The following is a 24,899-nucleotide window of genomic DNA, read 5'->3' as shown; positions in this document are numbered from 1 at the left end:
ATCAACCATGGCCTTCCAAAAATTAGTGGATAGCCCTCCCCCTTAGTAGGCATTACAAAAACATCTACCTCTACCTCAGTGTTGAAAGCTTTTATTTTCATGGCACTTACCACACCCATACACTTTACTTTTGCGTTGTTTGCCATCTTTGCTTTGCATGGAGAAGGCCTGTCAACCTCGAGCCCTAATCGAAGCATCATAGCTTCGCTCATTACACAGATTCGTGCACCTCCATCAATGTAGGTGTTTCCAACCCTCTTTCCTTTTATTTTTACGTCGACAATTGGAAGGATGTCATCCATGTTGCATCCCGAAATTGCTCCGGCTACCTTTGTTTTGGAGCGTCTTGTACTTACCATTTTAGACCATTGTCGCCTTACTTTAGGTACAAGATGTAGCAATTGTGGCCATGTAATCTTCGGTCCTTGCTCTGCCACATCCAATGTTAGATCATAGGGCTTAGAACTTTCCCCTAGCTGGAAGTCGGTGATGCCCAATTTCCGTCGTGGCCTGGATGGCCTCTTGCTAGTTTTTCCTCTCATGCTTCTCTCATCATCTGATTGTGTAGATTTCTCCCTCCTAGATCTTTTCACAGTCATGGCTTTAAGTGGTTCTAAAAAGGTTACCTTCTCCTTACCCTTGTCCCTCTCCTTTGCTCTGGGTGGATCCACTACTATGGCTTTTCCTTTCTCTTCTAGCCTTATGATGTTTACAGGGCGATCAGGTGGTGGGGTTGGTGGAAGAGGTGGAATGGATGCTTGTAGTGGTGTCTGGGGTGGACGTAGAATTTGTGTTGGTGGGGGTGGTGCTCGGTGTGGGGGTGTTCTTTCTCTAGGGGGTGACAATTGGTTCCTCCTACCTCCTCTATTATAGTTTTGTCGTGGTTTGGGACAGTAGTACATACCGTGACCGTCTTCTCCGCAGTTGTAGCAATGATACTCCCTGTTTTGACGTCGTGCTCTTCCAGGGTCTTGATCTCTTTCTTGACTCCTCCCTTGTTGTATTAAGTGGGCAGAAAAATTCTGCAGTTGGTCAGTAATATGGGCCAACATATCTTGTTGGTCATCTCTTACCCCAAGAGCCGGTGGTGGTGGTATGGTGGTTGTTGTAGTTGCTGGTCGACGCGATGTTCCTGCTTCTATTGACTCGATTTCTTTGGCTTTCATTCGCAGCTTCTTGTCCTTAAGGCGAGCAATCTCAACGGCTAACTCGTACGTAGCCGGGAATCTACCTTTCACCTTCTCCTTGAGAAGTAGCCATAAGCCATGCGTGAACCGATCTTTTTTTAGGAAATCGGGTGCGGCTTCCCCCCTTGCCAGTGACTCAACCCACCGTTCCCACAAATCCACAAATTTGGACTCATAGGTGGCATATTCTAAAAGACCCTCCTGCTTCAAGTCTCTCAACTTGTCCCACAACTTTTCTGAAGTGGTACCTCCCCCAAAGCGCCTCTTAAAAGCGGTTTTTAAGGGTTCCCAGTCATCCTTGGTTGCTTGTGGAAGTGCATTGTACCATGATCTAGCTTCTAGATTCATGAGATGCTTAAAGATTCTAACCCGGGATTCATCCGTATCTTTGTTGCTCACTACACATGCTACTTCAAAGTCATCTAGGAAGTTTGTTACCAAATCCTCCCCCTTCTTTCCTTTAAATGTTGGAAATGCTACACTTGCCATGATTACTGAGAGAGAGCTAGAAAGACACACTGCTTAACTTGCAAAAGTTTTTTCTTCTTTACAAGGAGGCGTGTATACCCTCTTATACTAGGACATAGATTAAAACTTCAAACGGTACATTGCCTTGTACCAAAGGTAAGACAAATGGTTGATATGATGCCAGAACCTCAAAAAATCGCTCCCCACCCAGCATGGTGTCAATGGCGTGCTGGTAGTGAGCCTTCAAGTCCAGTATTACCTTGATTGAGCATACACGTGTTGGTATGTGTGATCTGTCTTGAGGTAGGTTGTACTGATTCATGTGAAGCTTAGAGGTGCTTAGTCACTGTCCAAGCTTGTGGGAGAGGGTGGTGTTCTTTCCTGAAACAAACTCAGTAGATCCCTAGTTTCTCTAGTGAGAGTGTGAGCCAATGCTTCTCTTATCTGTGCTGCAGCATCAGGTGCGACTTGAAAACTAACTGTAATAATTACCTCGGTGACTTGAGTTACCCGATTCTCAAAGTAGAATAGTGTTGATTCTCTATTGTGTAGAGCTCCTTCCATTTTGTTGTTGTGGGTTGGTTGTAGGTTGCGGACATGGTTTTGACCTTCTCCTTCTTCTTCTTGGCACTTGGCCTATGTATATCCACTGGGTTTGGCGTGTTGGTTGACTCTCCCACTGCAAATCGATTACCGTTACGCCTGGCACTCGAGCTTCGATGGAGATGTGGAGTTCGTCTAGTTGTGCTTGGAGCTCTTCTTCTTCTGTCGTCCAATTAGCAAATCCTTCTAGCCATTCATCCATTCACAATAGTTTAGGGGTTTCAGTCTTGTAAACTGAAGGGTTTCATGAAAAGATCCTCAGTGGGGGCACCAAATGACGGGATCAAAGCGAACCCCGAACCCCAACGGCCTCTAAAACACCGAGGACCGAATGGTGCGCCTCGAGCCTGTCATGGTAAAGCAAACAGGGGCACCACCTAGCTTCAGCGGCTAGGACGCAAACAACACACCACCATAACAAATTTTTCATCCAAGAGAGATGGATGCTTGGGAGTAATGATGAAGAGGAAAGGGAATGAGATCAAGTGAGAGAGAAAGAGAGAGCGAGAGAGCGAGAGAGAGAGAGTGAGAGGCTTAGTACTTAGGCACCACAAAAGGATGGCGAATCCGCACACCCTTCACACATACACAAGCTCACTCCAAACACAAGACTAGGTGGCAATTCCGCACACCTCACATAGGCAAAACATTGCAAGAAAATATACTCACAAAACCTCAAGCTTTATTTAGAGAATAAGGTGATGAAATGGGGAGCTTAGGGTAGGGGAATGAGAAGGGAGAGAGTGGTAGAGCACATGGCGGATAGGTGGGAGTTGATGGCGAAGACTCGCACGAGGGTTATGGCCATGGTTTGGTAAATCATGGGAGAATGGTGATGTCGCCAATGCTAAGTGCCCAAAGCTTGCAATCAAACATGTTGCCATTAGCTCTCAAGCATGGGTGCACTACGTGCTTAGCGGTGCTTACAATGTAGAGTGCATGGAGCTAGTATGCCCCTCCTTCCTTGAGTGTTCTCTCTTGGCTGTCTCCTCTCCCTTGTGTGCTGTGTGTCCTTTGTGCTAAGTGGAGGCCTCTTTATATAGGCTTGAGAGGTGGTCCTTACCCACTGGTCATTGAAAATATCCTTTGGTTCCTATAGAAGGCCTAGATGCCTCTCTAGTAAGAGAAATAGAGAGAGAGAAGGTAGAGATAGAGAGAGAAAGAGTGGGGTTGGGGAAGAGTTTACAATCCACTAGCCATGGCTAGGTTATTAGGGAAGAGTGGCGGTTTTAAGGTATTTACATGGATTTTGTCAATGGTTTGTGTGGTCGGTGTGAGATTTTAGTGTTGTTGGAGTCGATTTTTGTCGTGAGAAGCCGAGATGTTTAATTTATCCCCTTTCGGTGCTGGTCGGGGCATGCCTTGGGCACCTTTGCTCGTTTTGGTGTCGGTGACGCGTGCTTTGGCCGCCTTCTTTCTTTGTCGATGTTGATGTCGTTCGAGTCTTTTCTTTTTTATGTTGTTCTTGTGTTGTGTGTGTATACGCGTGCATGTGTATGTATGTATGAGTGTGTGAGTATGTATATGTGTAGGTATATATAAGTGTGTGTGTGTGTGTGTGTGTGTGTGTGTGTATATGTGTATGTGTGTGCACGAGTGGTGGCGTGGGAACAGGGGGTGTAAATATATGTAAATATTTATATTTTTTTTGTTGTTTCTCGGACCTGCTGTGACGCAGAGGCGGAGGGGGGGGAGAAAAGATGGAGTGAGAGAGTGTTGGTGCACAAGCGTGTGTGTGTGTGAGGAAAGTGTGTGGGTGTGTATTGGGTGTGAGCGTGTGTGTGGATGCGGCGCTGCACGGGCTAAGGAGAGAGAGAGAGAGCGAGCGTCGGGATGGCGGTTGCCTACATGTGGCCTTCTGTGCGCACGAGCGCGAGGGCAAGAGGGTGTGGAGAGGGGGTGTGAGAGGATAAGGGGAGGGGTGAGATTGTGTGGTGTGGTGTACGTTCACCGCACCCACAAGGGTAGGGAGAGACGTGGGCGACTGGAGCGGGGCCGCCTGCGGCCGAAAATCGAGGGGGGGGTATTAGTCAATGGGAAAGTATGAGAGAGAGAGAGTTTTTTAGGTCTAGAGGTGGTTCCCGCTATGGGACAAGAGAGTGTGAGGAGAGATGTGAGGTGGTGAGAGGGGGGGGGGTGAGAGGATAGGGATGGGAGAGAGAAAATATATATATATATATAGAGAGAGATAGAGAGGGTGGATAGAGAGAGAGAGAGGGAATCCTCTAAGGCCAGTAGGACCGCTTCTGAGAGAGAGAGAGAGAGAGAGAGAGAGAGAGAGAGAGAGAGAGAGAGAGAGAGAGAGAGAGAGAGAGAGAGAGAGAGAGAGAGAGAGAGAGAGGAGAGAGAGAGAGAGAGAGAGAGAGAGAGAGAGAGAGTTTAGTGATGATAGGGGAGAGTGGTTGTTAGGCCATTGGTCCGCCAGGAAGAAAACAGAGGGGGGGGGGGGGGGGGGGGGGGGGGGGTATAAGGCCGAAGGGAATGTGGACGAGAGAGGGAGAGGAATATATTAGGGCGGCCCGTCGGGGTTAGGGTGTGGACGATCAAAGGGAGAGAGGGAGAATATCTGAGAGAGAGAGAGAGAGAGAGAGAGAGAGAGAGAGAGAGAGAGAGAGAGAGAGAGAGAGAGAGAGAGAGAGAGAGAGAGAGAGAGAGAGAGAGAGAGAGAGTAATGGAAGAGAGAGAAAGGGGATATTACAAAACTGGCGGCCCGCTAGGGGTGTAAAACAAGAGGGAGAGAGAGGGTGGGGTGAGGTGAAACCGAGAGTATGGACGCGCTAGGGCTGTGAGGTGGACCCGGGCATTGCCGAGTCTTCCTACAATGTTTTTCAAAGCTCTGGCAGAGGAAAAATAATTCTTTTTTTTTTTCTTGTTTTCTGAAAATCGGCTATCATTAGCCCTCCCCTTTTTGCTAGAGGCATTCATGTCTCTAGCTCATCTGCTTGATCATTGTCGTTGGAGGTGGCGGCTGATGGTGTATCCTCATCTGGAATGTCGATAGGTGGATCTTGGTCAAATCAAAGAAAATAAGATTTGAGCAGCCAACCATTTACCGTGGTTTTATGAAGTTTTCCATCAGCTTCCATAAGCTGGTAGCTTCCATTGGCATACTTTTTCTTGATGATGAAAGGGCCTTCCCATCGAAGTAGGAGTTTCTTATCCTTGCGCGTGTCGAAGCGATTGTCATAGCGGAGCACCAACATTCCTTCCTTCAATTCTTTTTGCCGAAGATGTTGGTTAAAGCTAAGCCGTTTGTGCTCTGCTTGTGCCGCATAATAATTTATTTCTTCTTCTCTGTCCAGTTGTAGTCTCTCCAAGTCGATGATGTGATCTCTCAAATGCATGTTGGGCCATTGCAGTTGGCTTGTCATTATTCTGAGACTTTGTAGTTTCACTTCAATGGGCAAGATTGCTTCCTTACCAAATACCAGATGATACGGTGTGAATCCCAAGGATGTACGGAATGAGGTTATGTAGGCCCACAAAGCTGGTAGTAGGTACTTATCCCAATCTCCAGGATGATTGTTTACATGCTTGGTAATAATTTTAGAAACCATTCCATTCACCTTTTCAACTAGGCCATTACATTGAGGGTAATATGGTGAAGAGTGCCTCCTTGTAATGCCAAGTTTTTGCATTAATTCTCCTACCAAGTCTGCTCTAAAACCTGACCCTCTATTAGAGATGATCTCTAATGGTGTGCCAAACCTATAGCATATGTGCTCGTAGATAAACATAGCTACCTCTACCGCTGTGATTCTAGTAGTGGGTCTAGCTCCTGCCCATCTAGTCATGTAGTCGATCCCCATGATGATGTAGAAAATTTTTGAGTTGGCCCTAGTTAATGGTCCTATGGCATCGATACCGCACTTTTCAAATGGTCCATATGAAAGAATAGGTGTCTATGGTTCACGCATAAGTGACCTAGTGCCGGCCTTTTGACATAACTTACATGTTTTGCACCAGTGGTGTACATCACGGTTGAGGCTAGGCCAGATGAAGCCAGCCTGCAAGATTTTCCTACTTGTTATTTCTAGGGCAAAGTGACCATCACAAACCCCATCGTGACAGCTAGCAATTACTCCCGTGATTTCATGAGAGAGAGGGACCTTCCTGAGTATTTGGTCCTTACCCTTATAGTACAAACCGTCATTGATGAGCCAATACCTTGTGGCCATCCGCATCAGCCATTGCTTCTGTCCCTTTTTTAAATCTGATGGGCATTCCCCTGTTTCCAAAAAATGCATGATGTCACGTAAGGCATCACTACCTTGAAATAGAGGGAGCTTCAGCTTGATAGCCCCAACCAACACTTCCTGCAGTCTTTCACTTGCTAGGGCATCTGCTTCATGATTTTGAGTCCTTGGGATATGGTGTATTTGAACTTCTTCAAACTTACCCAACAAGGTTTTTACACCGCTTAAGTGAGTCCTCAATCTAAGATTCTTGCATGTCCATACTCCATTTACTTGACTTACCAGAAGTAGAGCATCCCCAAATATATTAAGGTGTTGTACACCTTGCAAGACGCACCATTCTAGACCCTTGGTTATTGCTACATACTCAACTTCATTGTTAGAATGTGAATCTAACAATTGGTCCAGTGAAAATACCTTTGTCCCTTTGTCATCAAAGACCACTATGCCTGCAGAGCTGCTTTGTCAGAGGCTCGCTTGTAAGCTCCATCAAAGTAGAGGGAGTGTGCTCCTTCTACCATCGGTGGTAGTGGAGGTAATCGGACTTCTTCCCATTTAGATTGCTTCTCCTTCCTTTCAAAGACTTGGTAGGTCATGAGAATGTTGATGGATGGGTCAACAACACGCCATAACTCAACAAAGCCTTATTCTCTGAGATTTATCAGAAGTCTAGTAGCAAAATTCTAGTAGGTAGTCTAGTAGCAAAAGTCGGGGTGCAATGGCACTTCTAGATTGTAAATACACTCTATTTTTGGTTAGCCTAAGGTATCCTTAATATATAAGATACCTAGGTCATTTTGTAAAGGAAACTTTAATCATATTCATAAGTTTGAAGCTGTCATCAACTCTGTGTGAGAGAGGAAGAGAGAGAGTGTGAGCTTCATCTTGGCACTACTCCCCGCTCGCTCATCACATTGGAGATCCAACTGCACCAACACGCTAGCCTCGGTAAGAGCTACGCAACAACGCCAAGCATTCCTCGCAGACCAGAGTATATGCGCTCGTGCGTCTACAAGCTACTCATAGTCGTAAGTATATCAAATGATGTCTATTTTCTGCCTGTAAGTAGTCATTAGAATCATATCAACATAAGCTATGGATAGATACTCAAAGATTTTAGTTTCGGGCATTTCAAAATTTTGCTCTGTCTTTATACGCGTTTTCCGCAGATGGGTTTAGAGCTAGGATTTTGAGTGTGGAGGCCTAGGGACAGTGTATCCTAGTAATGGGATTAAGTTTCGTACAATTCTGGTATGATTTGATGGGTTTCCTTCCGTTTGTGTGTATGTGGGTAGGTGGTGTAGTTGAGAGCAGTGAGACTCTAGATTGTGGTTTAGTTGGCCTTCCAGAGTGTTGTATGTGTAGGATGGTCTCAGCCTAACAAGATAAAGAGATTTTGTCCATGTGCCTATCGTGTCATCTGTGTCCTTGATTGACATTATGTTGATCAAGGTTGTGTTGCATGCACTTTATGGGTGGTGTGATTCGCTCCCGCAACATTGGAGCCGTTGTCGGGGATAGAAGGACTTAGGTAGGTATTCCTACTAACACTCGTGTGATAGTTGCTTGCTTTAGTTTTCGCTAAAAAAAGCATTTTTCTTAAGTGGATCCGAAAGAGGTTATTCCGAGATTAAGTGGATAGCCAAGAAGCGCGTGTCTTGCCGAGGGTCTGCGACTAAGTAGATTTAGTTAGGGTTTGTAGATTAGAGTAGTTGTTGGTGGTCGAGTGTTTCGTGAGTTGATAAAAGCGTTTGCTATTCCGTGTATGGCATTGAAGCATTTTTCTACTCATAGATGAAAAAACCCATACGATGTATAAGAGTAGCTTTAGGTAAGTCATCTGATGTTGATCTAGAGTTATTCATCACTGAATTATTAGCTAAAGTGCTTGTGATGGGGGCTTTTCACAAGCCAAGCTCCCATACCCCTCTTCTCTCGTCCCCACCCCATGAAAACCCCCTCTTAGGGAGGGAGTGATAAAAGGCATTGGAAAAATTAAGAAAAAAATAAAGTATGATTATGTAAATATATAAGAAAGGCCACCTCATGCCTGCGGGGTAGCCCATCCCCACCTTGCCTCCTTTTTTCTTCACTGTTGCCCCGCCGTGTGTCCCTTTTCCTCTCCTCCACTCAAAAGGTCAACCCCCTCTCTCTTCCCCTTGTCCTTTCTCCTTTCTCTCTCCCCTCAAGCTACCCCACCTCTCACCAATAATGTATTATAACTCACCAATAATGCACCCTAACTCACATGCAACTTACCCTATCTTCCAAAATAGTATACCCCACCCCCTCTTTCTCTCTCCTATCATATCCAATGACCCAAATACCCCCCTCTCTCTCTGAAGGGCACCATATCTCTTGTCTTGTAGCTAAATAACCTTTCCCACACTCACACACACTCAGTTTTGCTGTAAAAGGTGCCCACAGACCCATCCCCACCCAGTGGTTACCTGATTTTTCTTGTGTTCACACACATCTGCACACAGATTCACCTCTGAACACACTCCCCTCTCTCCCCTCTTGTCATTACTTTATTCTCCATGTCACCTCTCACTTTTTTTCATCAACCCATCTCTCTCTCTTAGTCTCTCTCTCATGAGACTGCTGTTCTGGCACATATACACACAGCCAGACAAGTGGGGCCCACAGTCACATGGCCTATGTAGATAATGATTTCTTCATTTCTAAATTCTAGAATTCCTCCCCCCTCCTCCCCTATATAAAGAGGGGTGGGTCACCATCACACTAAATACACACACAACATCACCAAAGAACACAATATGCACTGTGTGTGCCTAGTGCACACACACACCCACACCATCACCATCACCGCAATCACCATGCTTGTCTTGAGCATGACCTCTACACCCTTGGCTATGGAAGATGAAGGGCAACTACTGATCAAATCCAAAAAGACTTAAGGAATAGCATTATCATACCTTGTGTGATCAGCTCACAAAGTGTTAGTCCAAAATCTTGCCAAACATGGATCGCGATCCATGTACCTTTTTGGAAGTTTGAGCTGATAAAAGACAAGCAGGGAAGTGAAAACAATTGGAGCACTTTATCCTAAAGGACCCTTATGAAAAAAATTCAAAAAGAGGGCAAAAGGTGGCAAAAATTAGATCAAGGGGGAAACCACTGAAATAATCCCTAAAGATGACTTTTTCTGTCCAAAAAATCTTTAAGGCATTCAAAAACCATATAGTCAACATCACTAGGCCAAGGACTAGCCGTGGGATAAAATTCAGTGTATTTTGACACAAAGGAACATGGATCGCTCCCTTGACACAAATTGATACCAAACTAGTACCATAGCTAGAGAGCATCACAGAGGGTCTAGTGGTCCTTCCAGAGTTGAAATTGGATGCAAGAAACCATTCCAATAGCTCAGAATTGACAGAAGATTAGGCAAAGTGAAAAACTCAACTTAGCCTCCAATCCAGAGATTCATTTCAAAAAAATTTTGGTTTTGGAAGATCTCTTAATCATGTTAAAGCTGATGATAGCAAAAAAATTTCAATTGGCTTCTCAACATGGATCCCGATCCATGTACCTCTGAGTCAGAACAGAGACAGAAACTTACCATACAAGGAGCTAGTCCATAGCAACTTGGTGCTTCTTTCAAAATTGAAATTGGATCAAAATTGTTGAGGTTGTGTAGGGAATTGTGTGCTAAGTTTTGTCAAATAAAAGCAAGAACTAACAAGAATAGCTGTAAGCTTATAGCTATCAAGCAATTCCTTGACAGGTTGCAAGTACTAGAAGATACTACCCAGCAAGCAAGATCAAACGGGAGATTCAAACTATTTAATTAGGTAACTCGGTTTGGATATTTTGTTACCAATTCTTCATGAATCTGTCATCAGGAAGATTGTACCAGAATAGGAACCACAACATCTTTGATCAAGGGAGTAATCACTCAACTATAGAAAGTGTGAATCAGAGACCACTGCCACCTTTGGAACGCATTTCAGAGGAGAGTTTCTCTGACACTTCATCTAAGAGATCATACAGCCTCATGACTGAAGATTCTAACAAGTCAAACCCTAAGGGAACAACTTCGATGGGTGCAGGTCCTTCTCAGCCTACATCTAATGTGAAATTGTTGTATTTGAAGTTTCAATTTAAAAATGTGCTCAAAGCCAAAATCTATAAGGATGGAATGGACCGCTACTGTGTTAAGTTGGAAAATAAGCCGAGCGAGTTCAAAGACCTTGTAGATGTTGATTATGACGGGGATAGATATTTTGACTGAGAGGGAATGATGTACCTAGTGGTTCATAACCCTTTTATTGTGGATAAATGGGGAATGACCGGCACCAAGGACAAAGTAGATAATGAGCTGGCCAATGCACCACCCAAAATGGAGAAACAAAATGCGATAGTCAGACGCACCAATGAGACAACGCGCCTTAACACAGACAACACATATATGGGGCTTTATAAGTTCAATAATGGAGAACAAACACTCTATTACAGATGTGACGAGCCCCGCATCAAAGAATTAACAGATCGAAAAAACTTGTATGTTTACACGTACACGGAGGGCAGAAGTATTCAGCTGGTCATAATGGACAAGTATGGCTGAAAGTATTCTCCAATGGATCGGAAGGAGTTAGAGAGATATACATATTTTGGAGGACCACTCCACCAATACTATGTAAATCCGAAAGAGGTAAAAACCACGACTACTCACATCAGACTTGAGTCTGTACTTGAGAGCCCCTTGAGAACCAGAGTGAAGGATTCTTACGGACATGAATGAGATCCAAAAAGAGAACCATTAGGATCAACGACGACTAGGGCTTCCATGAACTAGGGGCAGTACTTTTCCTGAATTCACTTACACCACTAGAATCCCTCCGACTATTACACGAGATCGACTTGATGAACGTATAGCGGATAGGATACCACTGTTAGTACCAAGAGGAGATTATGAACCAAGAGAAGCCACCCAAGGGGGACTAGGAGTTGTTAGAATGGTTGCAGAGGCCAGGCGTATGCGACCATCTCAGGTGGCAAAATGCTTATCCAAAAAGTATAATGGATCTGGAGATCCGTATGCCCATGTTTAAATCTTCAAACAAGTATTGAGAGCGAAATAGGTAACTGATTTCCACACTCAATATGAAAGATTTGGGTTGACATTGGAAGGTACTTCCCTGACTTGGTTCCAACCATTAAACAACTTGGAATTCCCAAGTATTGAGCAACTTCTCCGAGAATTCGCTGAGGAATTCTCAAAAAGAGGGATCAAGCATAACAATGTCTCCCATATCTATGCATTTAGGCAAAAGGAAAAAGAGGAAGTGAAGGAAGCATCGCTTCGTTTCAAGCAGTACATAGAAAGATGCCCTGCTTGAGAACTACCTTAGGATGAAAGACTATCAGTACTCTTCATAGAGGGATTTCAAAATGACATGCTCAAAAAGGACTTGCACCTGAAAGCATGTGTAACCTTTCAGCAAGTCATGAAAGAGGCCTTGTATCTTGTAGATAACTGCAAAGCATATGGGGAGGTGACTGAAGACACAGATTAGGGTACTAGTAGCACCTCTTCAACCACGAGTGAGTCCATGACAAAATTGGGAGGGAGAAACCCAACTGTGTCGGACGTTGATCGAATGATCGAGAAAGTGATCAGGAGGATAAACCAAGGAAACAGGACGAACCCAAACACACAACAACCGCCCATCCAAAAATGAGATACTTGTGGAGGTGACCATCCAACCCAGTGGTGCAACCTCCAACAAAGGCCAGGAGTGAACGCACAACGAATATTGAAATGGTGTGCTATAGAACAAAAATGGACAAACCACAAAACTCACGAATGTTTCTATAATCGGAACTATGTTAGAGAGAGACAATACGGACCACATGGGGGACAACAACTTTCGCCCCCTCCAAGGTACCAAGTGGGGCAAAATAACGCAATCTTGAGTCAGGAAAAAGCTCAACCTGTGTTGGGACATCAAACTCCTTTACCCCAGGAAAATAGGGCTATGGTAAGGAGCTCTTAACCCATAGAACCACCTTCTGATTAGAGTATGATCCAGGTAGTCTCATAACGAGAAGATTCAGACAATACTTATGCAAGGGAAATTAATAGAAATGCATATGCTCCCAAGGAACATAATCCATGGATAATTACGAAAGAAATGCCCGAGCCCTCATACATAGCAGAACCAACCAAAAATCATTACTTGGTCGATGAGAATATTCTCATGATCATGGAAAATCAGGGCTACAAACCTAGAGGCTACCCTCCTAGAACAGGACAACCGATGGGAGCTCCACAAGCTTCTCCACCACCTGTAGGACCATGCTATGAATGTGGCAGTGATCACTGGGTTAGAGTTTGTCCAAACAAAGGAGAGAGGGTGAATTTTTTTGGATTCTGTGAAGGATGCACGATCGACCATCTTATTCCACACTGCCCAAAAAACCCCGAAAACAAAGGAAAAGCAACCATGAACAAAATAGGGATTGTGCCAAGCTCAAGTGGATCAGAAACAGAACCGAATATTTCGATAAACGTGGTCACTAAAGCTCAAGCACATGAGGTAGCAAGGAATGTTCCAGCCAGCCCAACAGAGATAGACAACTTGTCTGTCCGAACCCTTAGAAAATCCTGGAAGCCGAAATGAAACAAGATAAAAGCCAAAAGAGAAAAGAAAAAAATGGCATTGGAAACCAAATTGTGGAAAACAGAGGAACAACTTCAAAGGGAAAGAGACCTTAAGGACAACCACGAGATAAAGGAACCGTCGGAACTGCCATCAGGAGGGTCAATCTTATTAGACAAGGTGTTCGAACCATTGGATGCAATTATGAAAGCTTACGAGGCAAGGCTAAAGCCTAACCAAACCCAAGAGGAGAGGTGGTTAACGTGCCCTCATCCAGGCTATGAGAAAGAGAGGCTAAAGATGTGTAAAGAGCTCATTCAAGCCGCTCAAGCGCTTATGGAACCATCAGTTCCTACAACTCCAAAAACCGAGGTACTCATATGAGAAAAGATTCAGGAGTTAGAGGGGAGGGTATTTGAATAGAATAACCTACCCAATCTTGTAGACGAAACACCATTGGATACGAGGGTGGTAGCCAATACAACAGATGGAACGCATTCTCCAGTACCACTGCCAATTTCGTAGGTAGAAGAACAATGGCCTCAAGAGCTATGGGAACATATTAGGAATAGAAGAGATGGAAGAGCCACACTTGTGTCAACTCCTATCCCAGAAATTCACCTGGAGAATGAGCTCTACCCAAATGAAATCCTATCATTGTATGGCGATGCAGGAACATCGATATCGGAAGACAGTAAACCATAGTCGTTGACGAATTTACATTCATTTATTGGTAACCCTGAAACTCGATCTGAGGTAAGGAAAGTTCCATCACAATGGAAAGCCAATCCTAACATGATGGATACTAAAACTCTTCACGAGCTAATGTCATCCCCTATCCGTTATACACTGACTCTGTCAGAGTTACTTAATATTAGACCGCATCTTTGGGATGAGGTGGCAAAAAATTTGAAAAAAATAGGGCTGGTAATTCCTTCACCCGAGGCTTCTCAAAACACGCTAAAGACACAACCCTCAAAGCAAACTAAACATGAGCTAGTGCCAGTAGAAAAGGTAGAGGACTATTGTGAAGGTGAAGAAGAAAATACTACCCTACCAGTAGAGTATAAGGACGTAAAATCGGTAGAGGTATTGGATAGTGGAGCCAGAATTGCCATAGCCACCAAGGCAATGTGGAAAAAATGGGGAAAATCTGCTCTAAGGAAAACTAGAATGAAACTTCAACTAGCGGATGGGTACCTGGAGAGACCTATTGGCATCTTGGAGCAGATTGTAGTAACCTCTTGTGGAATTGCATATGAACACACCTTCACTATTATGAATTTCGATGAGAGCAGCAATTTCGACATCATACTCAGCAGACCATTCATGTGTCAGCTCAAAATGGTGCAAGATTGGGGCTACGACTATATCTATCTCAAGAACAAGGATGTCACTACGAAAATTAGTGTCACAGATCATAGCTATAGAGACATAGAAAGAGCCCTAGGAGAAGACTTGCATTCCACAACTGACCAGGAAGGAGGAATACCGTCTTGGCTCCAGAACAAAGCTCACCCATGGACAGGAGAAGCTTTGGATTGTGGAAGTCCAAAAAAGGAAGACTGCATTCTTGATAGGACTGCACAAGACGAAGCATACATACCAGAGCCTTTTCCAGAAGAGATGTTCAAATCGTTTGGATGGAAACAAATACTAGCTACTCTTGATGTTTGTGTAAACGAGGTGACCCTCACCAAATTTTGTGATGAGGAAGGGTATGATATCATTCCATTCCAGATGATGAATGTCCGCCTAACTCCAAAGACAGAGGAAGACGCACCTGACAAGGAAGGGGTGGCCGAGTGTCGACGCATAGTGGACGAAATCTCTGTAAGAGACCTTGTCCAAATGAGTGAAGAAGAAGACTTTCAAGACTCGACTAATAAGACGCTAGAGGATAATGTGGACAATGAGCTGTCTAGTAGATCGAGTCAGAGCATCAAACGAAAGGATCGACGAGTGATCTACTATGGTTTCCCAAACCAAAACCCTCGAAGACAACGCAGGTATCGAGATAAACATAGAAACAACCACAACAAGCACAACGAGGACTCAGTACCTCTATTAACTAACAAAACATAGTACTTGCGATTAGTCAAAGCGACTGACTACCTCAAGGACAGGATATCAAAGCGATATATGAAACCCGACTCAACCAAAACATCATCAAAACAAAAACCAAAAAAAGAGAAAAATCATTTAAGTTGTCCAAGATGGAGCGCAAAGTCAAATACAATGATTTGAAACGAGCTTTTTAAGGAAGTTTGGACAACAAAAATGGAAATTGATGAGGAACCAAATGATGATAAATTCGATGCACCTTCCCACTATAAGAAGTATACCATTCAGGATAGGAAGATAGTGGTGCAAAAACCCAAACGAGATCCCAAAGAACCAAGAATTTCATATGATGGGCCTGAAAACACGAAAAGCATCAACTTAGCAGAACCAGGTGAGGAGCCTAAACCGGCATATATTGCCACGGACCTTACTGAAGAGGAAGAGCAACTTCTAGTCGATAAAGATGTCTTTGAATGGTCATACAAAGATCTAAAGGATTTAGATCCTTAGATATGTCAGCACACGATTCCCCTTAAGAGTGATTCCAGCCCAGGTAGACAATGTCCTTACACGTACAATGAAACTTTTGCAAAGAAAATCAAGGAGGAAATAGACAAACTGAAGGACTCTGAGTTTATCTACGAGATTGAGCACACCGAGTGGGTGTTCTTGATTGTGGTGGTACCCGAGAAGAATGAAAAACTGTGTATCTGTGTAAACCTCAAACAAGTAAATGCAGCCACTATCAGGGATAACTACCCACTGCCAATAACCGATCATGTTATTAAGAGGGTAGCTGGGAAAGTGGCATATAGTTTCTTGGATGGGTTCTCAGGCTACAACCAGTTTTGACGATTCAAGCGGAAGATTAGCATAAGACAGCTTTTGCGACAGAGTGGGGTATATTTGCATACAGGGTAATTCCTTTCGGCTTGACCAATGCTCCGGCCACATTTCAAAGACTAATAACCCACACATTCAAAGAATATCTCAGACAATTTCTGGAGATCTACATGGATGATCTTTGTGTTTATTCCCATCGACGAAGCGACCACATCACTCATCTGAGAAAAGTCTTTGAACAATGTAGAACGTATTGTATTTTCTTAAACCCGGAAAAATGCGTCTTCATGGTAAGACAGGGTAGAACTTTGGGCCACATCATGTCCAAAAATGGCATTTCAACTGATCAAGAAAAGGTGCGGACAATTGTTGCACTACCAAGACCAACGAAGATAAAAGAAGTACAAGCATTTATGGGGCATTGCGGATACTATTGGCATGTTGTAATATAAGCCATTGTATGCCCTCATAACTAAGTTCGAATGGATGGAGGAATGTGAGTAGGCTTTCCAAAAATTGAAGCAACATTTATTTTGCAAGCCCGTGACTGGAGCAAAATCTTTCATGTCAATGTGGATGCATCAGCCTATGCAATCACGTGCATATTAGCCCAGCCAGGAGAGAAGAAAATGGATTTCCCCATTTGCTACTCTAGTCGGCAACTAAATAACGCAGAGAGAAACTATACCATGACGGAAAGAGAAGGTCTGGGAATGATCTATGCTATCAAGAAATTTAGACACTACCTTCTAGCAAACAAGTTTGTCTTCTTCGTGGATCATCAAGCACTACTGTATCTAGTAAACAAACCTTGCAACACTGGAAGAATTGTTCGCTGGTTTATACTGCTACTTGAGTTTGACTTCACGGTGGTCGTAAAAAAGGGGACCACACACCAAAGAGCAGATCATCTTTCATGACTATTTCATGGGGAAGCACCTCAGGGTGTTGATGATGACCTTCCTGATTCATATCTGTTTAACATAGAAATGGTGCCGAAATGGAGCGAAGAGGTCATTCCTCTACTCACAATCGGCTCATTGTAGATAGAAAGACAACCATCAATTATCCATCAGACATGAAATCTCCAACTTTTAGCAGAACGGCTCTACAAACACGGTAAGAATGGGATACTGAGACTATGTGTACAGCCTGAAGATACCACGTACTACCTCAAACAAGCTCATATACAAAATACAGGATTTCATACTAGTGAAACATAGACAGGCCAACGGTTACAAAAGACTAGGTGTCTACTGGCCAAACATGGAATACAATGTCCATAAATATGTAAAATCCTATGACAGTTGTATAATACAGCCCCCAGTGGAACATGCCACCATGTTTCATGTAGTACAAGCACCTAAATGGAGTGCTCACATAGTTGAGTACTTAAAAAACAAAACCTTTCCAACGGAATGGGGCAAAGAAAGAATGAAAACTGTCGAAGAAGAGGCCAAACACTATCTGCTCATTGCCAACCAACTTTATAGGCGGGGAAAGGACAAACATTACGGCTGTGTGCTACAGAAAGTGAATATTACGTCATCCTAGATCAAGCACACTCAGGACAACCCGGGGGACACTTCTCTACTAATAAAACGGAAAAGCTTGTGCTATACTCAGGCATATGGTGGTCAACCCTGTTCATGGATGTAGCAACATATGTCAAATGAGCTGATGAATGTCAACGCACAAACCACCCCAAAAGAGAGATGAAATGCCATTGAGGCCAATAATGGGTGTATGTGCTTTTGCCAAATGGGGCATTTACTTCATTGGTCCCATCATACCTCCAGGATACAGGACTCATGCACAATACATCATTGTAGAAATAGACTACATGACGAAATGGGTGGAAGCAAAAGCAATCCAAAAAATGATGCAAGGACTATAGCTCAGTTCTTTTTTGAAAACGTCTTTATGCGGTATGGACTACCAATCAAAATAGTGAGTGATAGAGGAACACACTTTGTGAACGACGTCATTGAGAGCCTCCTTGACGAATTCATGGTGGTCCATCACAAGTCAACACCCTATCATCCACAAGCCAACGGACAGGTAGAAAGTACTAACAAAATCCTATGCACAGTGCTCACCAAGATAGTCAGTGACTCAAGAAATGATTGGGATCAAAAGCTACACACCGCCTTATGGGCTTACCACGTAGCTTTTAAAACTTCCATTGGAACGACTCCCTTTAACCTGGTATCGGGATTAATGTGATACTACCATTGGAATTTATAATCAAATCCCTCAGAGTGGCAACACAATTAGGATGGATGGGCCATGAGCTATCGGAGAGACTAGACACCCTAGAACAATTAGATGAAACTATACTTAAAGCGATAGCTGGGATATATGCTCAAAAAAAGCAAATGAAAGCTTTCCATGATCAACACGTGATTGGTAAGGAGTTCCAAAAAGGGGATTACGTTCTCTTGTATACCCTAAAACAACACTCTAAAAAACTCAAAAAGCGAGGAATGGGGCCTTTTGTGATCCATGATATATCGCAAAGTGGCACCATCAAACTTGCAACATTCGCAGGAGAGGAGATGCCTAATTGGACGAGTGGTTGCAGGTTAAAGAAATATCTTCTTCTACTGACACCAGAAGAACTCGCAACACTCCATGCAACAGCTCAGCGCAGACGTCAAGCACATGACATTGGGAACAAGCACAACAGGAAGCCAAACTCAGAATATTAAAACGCAGGGAACAAGCAAACTTCCAGAGGAAAGAACAATAGGACGTGGCTATTCAGAATGCTCCGATAGCATCCATACAAACGGCGGCTATGTTGATAGGAGGAATGGATCTACGCATTCAGTTACAACTTGCCGATGGCACCACCGAAAGAGCGTTAGTGGACACAGGGGCCAAAGCTAATATGGTTAACTACTCCACTTTCAAAAAAATCACACAGGAACCTCTAATGCCCAACACTATGGGGTTCAAGGTCGCAAACAAAGGAACTATGGACAGTCTAGGCCACATAAATTTGCCAATCACCATTGATGGTACAGTTTATCCACATCAATTTTATGTGATCGAAGATCAACATCTTAACGAAGCAGTTATTATGGGAGTGCCGTGGATGCGCACTTATCAAGCCACACTAAATTGGTAGGACAACACTTTACTCATTGAAAACGAGGGCCAATCTTTAGCCACGCCATTCATGCAAACGAACCATGAATCGGAACCTCTACCATCGCCACACGCAGCAGCTCAGCAATCATCCTCTACCATGGTCACGAAAATATGGGTTATGAAATCAATCATGGAAACCAAGCCTAGGCAATTGTGGATACCTAAACGACAAACCAATACACGTACACCTACATTGCCTACACAGAATTCAACCACCATAAATTGCCCACCGCAATTGTCAAACGGCCTAACTTAATGGACCACTATCTTCGACAACCAAACACACTCAAATGGGTATGGCAACCAAAAAAACCTCGCCTTCACGATGCCTCTTCTAGCGGATCCATACCTAAGAAATTTTGATGGCAACCCAAAAAATTCCAAAAAGCAACCCCATCGGTAGCATCAAAACTTTTGCAAGTCACAGTCAAACACAGAGCGCCTCTTCTACAATTACTATTGTTCGGACCACGCAGCTTTCAAGGAACCTCGCCACCAATAGCCATTGAACATATTGTTTAGCACCTATCTCTTGCACAGCATTTTGTTTTCCCATTCATATCCTCCATCAACATCACAGAGCCACACTAGATGGCTATGCATAGACACGTGCTTTATTCCCACGCACTCTGAGACATGTTCGTCGCAGATGACTCACTCTAGGAAGGGGGAAAATGCGGCTGGATTATCATTTGTATATACCATTATTATCATCTTACTTCTTTTCTTTTCTTTTCTTTTCGTTTCCTTTCCTTTCCTTTTCTTTAAGAAACACAAGTTTTTCAGAGCCTGACAGACTCTTAGTTGGCATAATCATGAGCCATATCATCACCATCTAATACCAGAATAAGAGTATGTATATAAGAGAGGTGACACTGAGTTTGGCTAATTTTTGGTCGACTAATGATCATTATAAAAAGTTTTCTTTTACAAAAAAAGCAAAAAATGACAGGTAATCAACAAAAAATTGATAAGTTGAGCCAGGAAAGTCAGAATCGACTTTTGAAAGCAAACACCAAAACTTCAAGCGAGGACTTCAAACATGGAAAATATGGAGAAATTCAACACAAGATGAATTTTGAGCCAACTTCTGAAGGATCAAAACTACAGATCGAACGCCATTTGTAAACCGAGTATCAGAATGATGAATGGTTCGAACCACAGGTGATACGAAAAACAAGATATGAGCAATGAAGGTAAGTATAAATGGGGCATTCCGGGTAGACTGGGATCATATAGTCAAAAGGGGCAACAGAAGCTCATTTGCATTCAGAGAGAGAGAGAGAGAGACATCCACATGAGCATAGAGTTTTCGGAGTTGCTTCTGCCCATTGCGACCACCTCGGTGGTCTCACTACACTAGATTTGACAGGTATGATCATTAACCTTGCAAGAGCATGTGTGTGTGACCTATACTGCATCGACAGTACCAAAACAACCAATCGAAACAGTACAAGGTCACAAAATTGGCAAACTAATAGAGCCAATGAGGAAGTCCAAAACCCATCAAAAACAAGAAAAAGTTCATCAGTGGACCCCAACTAACTGACAAAATCAGCCAAGCTAAAAACAACAGAAAGAGGTGTTGGAACATGGATCGCGATCCATGTTCTCAAAACCCTAAAATCATGGAAACTTCAACAAGAGCAACAATAGAGGGTCAGGAACAAACCCCTATGACTCATTTTTCAAAAAGCATCCCAACATGGATCACGATCCATGTTCCTTTTTGCCAAAATCAGGATAAAAGTGGCTCACTAGCTGGACAATGTACAAATAGTATTGGTGTTGAAAAATGATCACAAAAAGTTCTCTAAAGATCATCAAACCCACCTGGATTTTTAATTTTAGTTTGTAAATGGCCTTTTGGTCAAATTACTGCTAAAGTAATTTGGGAAACTTCACACTCTCCTCAAAGCCTATCAACAAGCAAATGTAACCTAAGGATGGTGATGGGATCAAAACTAAGCAAACGTTTACTTGCAAAATGGTGAAACTTGCAGGATTGAGTTTGCCTTCTCAAAAGAATTCAATGTCTGGGGGAAATTGCCAAGGAACCAAGCAAAGCTATGAACTACAAACCCAAATCATCACAAATCAAAGCAAGGAGAGATCTCAGGCAAAACATGACTTCAAAAGTGATTGCCAGAAACAGATTTGGTCAAAACGGAAAAATATGGCCATAAACTAAAAAATGGGGCAAACTATGGAAACACATGTCCAAAGTTGAAAAAATTTCACCAGTGTACTAGGAAAACCTATAGGAACCAATGTGCACAAGAACTGTATCAAAATTCTTCCCAACATGGATCGCGATCCATGTACTTTTTTGGCCAATATAAGTAAAACCCATGCCATCTGATTCAGTATGATGTGGAAAGCCAAGACATGGAGTTTCAAGCCATTTGAATCCCAAAATCCACTTCAAAAAGCCAAAATCTCTAAATCTGTACATGATTTCCAAAATTCAGCCCAAGTGTCAAACCATTGATCCAAATCCCAAAATTTTGGACCAAATCATAATCAAGATGAACCCTACCAGATGGTATCATCAGATTTCCAAAATATTGTCCAATATGGATCGCGATCCATGTACCATCAGTCCTAAATCCAGAGAAAATTGCTCAGTAGCATCCCCTTATGCTTAGGAGCAACTTCCCAAAGTTAGAATTTTCAAATGCTTCCCAACATGGATCACGATCCATGTTTCTTTTTGCCAAAAGCCATCTATTACATTACATTCTTGTGCCTATAGTAATCCTAGGTGCACTGGTGAAATTTGGTCAAATTTGGAGTAGTTTTGACAAAGTTAAGCTCACTTTTTCATTTTATGGTCAAGTTTACACTTTCCGACAATTTTGATCAATGGCTAAAACCTGATTTCACTTGTAAAAATTGGCAACATGATGCCTCAAAGGAAAGCACAAAGGGAGTGGAATGTGGCACCCTATGAGATAACCGATATCTCATCAAATGAGAAAGCTCACCTTAATGAACAAGTACTTGAAGCAATTCCGACAAACATCTTCATCGGAAGGTTTCAAGTAGCAGACAGAGAATTGTAAAGACCACCATCTTTCCACAAGAAATGTGGACTTTGCACCAGAAACCAGAAGTGCAAGCAGGGGTCAGGTGACTACAGCTTGACAAATTCTTACGACTGCCTCCTTAGGGAACATACTTCAAACGAGCTCATGAGCTCATAAGTTCAATTCAATACAATGGGGAAGCAACTCTGACAGACAAGGATGGGGCAGTCGTTAAGGTAAAAATTACAGCAAAAATTATCAATGAAGCCCTCCACCCGCAGGGGACGCACAATCTATTGCAGAAAACGAAGGCAATAGACAATGATAAAGCCTTTTTGAAGCAATGAGGCCACAAACTGACATATCAAGAGCTGATCTACTCAGAAATGGAACTGCCATTGCGTCTTATATCACAACATTTCAAGGTGTAGAAGCTGCCTAGATATACGGAACCTTTGTTGCATATGGCAATGGTAATGGCGATGGGCTTGGCTGAAGGTAGGGTGGTCAGTTGTTGCGACTTTGGAAACTATCTTCTTGACACGATTGTGGAAGCAAACCTGAAGGGCAATCAAAGAAGTAAAGATTACATGAACGGGGGACCAATGCTCACACGGATAGCCTATCAAGCACTGGGAATGATCGACGATCTACCACCTATCGAAGCGTAGATAGATCTAATCCACAGATCCAAAAGAGCTGTAAGACCAGTGGCAAGACCTTCTACAAGTCCGAACCCACGAGTCAAAAAAACAAGGCAAAGTGCACCTCTAAGGGATTCTGACAATGAGAAAACCGAGTCAGATACTCGGAGTAGCCAGGAAGAGGGGTCCCACCCAAGAGATAATCCTTCTAAGTACCAATCTTCGGAGGAGGAGCAGGATAGCCCATACACCCTAGGATATACCCAGTTGAAGAAAAAGGTTGCACATTTGGCAGAAGATATCCCCATTACTCATGCCATGAGGACCATGGAAGAGGCTCAGGCATTGAGGGAAAAGCTCTGCCAACAAAAGAAAGATCAACATCAAACCCAAGAAACAGAAGCGGATGATGAGAAAGAAGACGGCGAAGTCGAGAATGCTCCACTGATATGCAGGCAAATATAGGGTTTGGAAAGGATCAAGCAACAAAAGAGGAAGGAAGCTGAAGAAAAAAGGGAAATTGCCAGCACCATGCGGCAACGCATTCACAATGAGCTCAAGCAAAAGATGGAGCAGAGGCAGCAAGAAGAATCAAAGAAGCCACGTGTCGCTCATCTAGAATCATCTGACGAATCTGGTAAGAGTAAAAAAGAGGAAAGTCACTCGCAAGGAGAGGAACAACATGAGACACAGGTCCAACAAGGTCAAGACCTTGGTTCTCCCAAGGATGCTGAGACACTTTCAGAGACGTCAAAAAAAAAGAAAGGAGAAAGTGTAGGATGATCAGAGCAAGGGGTGGAAGGAAAGCAGACATAATAGCAAATGGAGCAAAAAATAGAGTCACAAACAAAGCCTACCACAACCTCTAATGCCTTAAAATATTTGAAACAAAAGGAAAAGAAAGCTGAGGTGGTTGAGCAATCGGATCAGAGCCGAAAGGACCAGCATGGGCCAAGATCGCCACGCACACAAGGGGCCATGAAAGAAGGAGCGGAGATAGTTAAGTCATTTGACATTGATGATCACTTAGAGCAGATCAAACTGCAGTTCCAATGTCAAAGAGCTCTTTACAACCTAAAGGAGCTGGAGTTAGAAGACAACAAAAAAGAAGCATCTAGAGCAGCAACAGAATCCTTGCAGTTAAAGCAACAAATTGAAGCACTACAGAACGCACAAGTCCAGGCACAATCGGAGTTGCAGAGACAATGAGAGAATGCAACATACTATTACAAGGAAGTGCAACAATTCAACAAGGCAAACTCCGCATTGCAGATCGAACAGCAACGCCTCAAGGAGGAGCTAGCCAGAGAAAAGGAACAAAATGAGAAGCTACAAGGCTCGTATGTAGTGGTTAGCAGGTCTCTAACTCAGCTCCTAGCCATACAGAAGACACCCTCCTCTTCAACAATGAATGCAAGATCTACTTCCTTGAGCCAAGAAATCAAAGAGTTGAAAGAGGCCCTAAAATAAGAGAACTATGAGAGACAGATCATGACGGCAACTGGCATAGGGCCCTACAACAGACCAAGGGTGAGGCAAGAGGGGAAGTAGCAGCTCTGAAAGCCAATCAAAGAAAGTATCAGCAGGACCCAGGGGAATTTGAGCAGGGAGAAGGATTCAAACAATCAACATTTGAAACTCATCAAACATAGATACCCACTACGAGCATTGAAAAAGGCACGCAGGAATCTGCAGATCCAGCCACGACATCCACCTCGGAGTCGAAAAAGGATGAAATTCAGCACTGGATCTCAGAAGTAAAGGACCCTTCACACAAGGCATAAATGCAATATGAACTAAAAGTGATGGAATCGGCTGCCCTCCTCATGATCACTCCAGATGAGGTAGCAAACAATCATGGGCATGAGATGATCGCACTACCATTGATGCGGCAAGAAGTTCGATTATGGCAGCAAAAGATGCTCCCCACACTTGAACCAAATAGCAGAGTGGCCATCCTCCACAATCAACCACTCTGGCGGAAAAAATGGTTCGATCAGTGACCAACTGATGAAACATATTACAGGAACTCTCCCCAGCATTTCAAGTATGACCCCACTTACTGTCCCATCAACATACG

The sequence above is a fragment of the Adiantum capillus-veneris genome, chromosome 13 (assembly GCF_014529385.1).
Source record: "Adiantum capillus-veneris isolate H3 chromosome 13, ASM1452938v2, whole genome shotgun sequence".
Taxonomy (NCBI): Eukaryota; Viridiplantae; Streptophyta; class Polypodiopsida; order Polypodiales; family Pteridaceae; genus Adiantum; species Adiantum capillus-veneris.
This window is presented reverse-complemented; position numbering follows the sequence as displayed.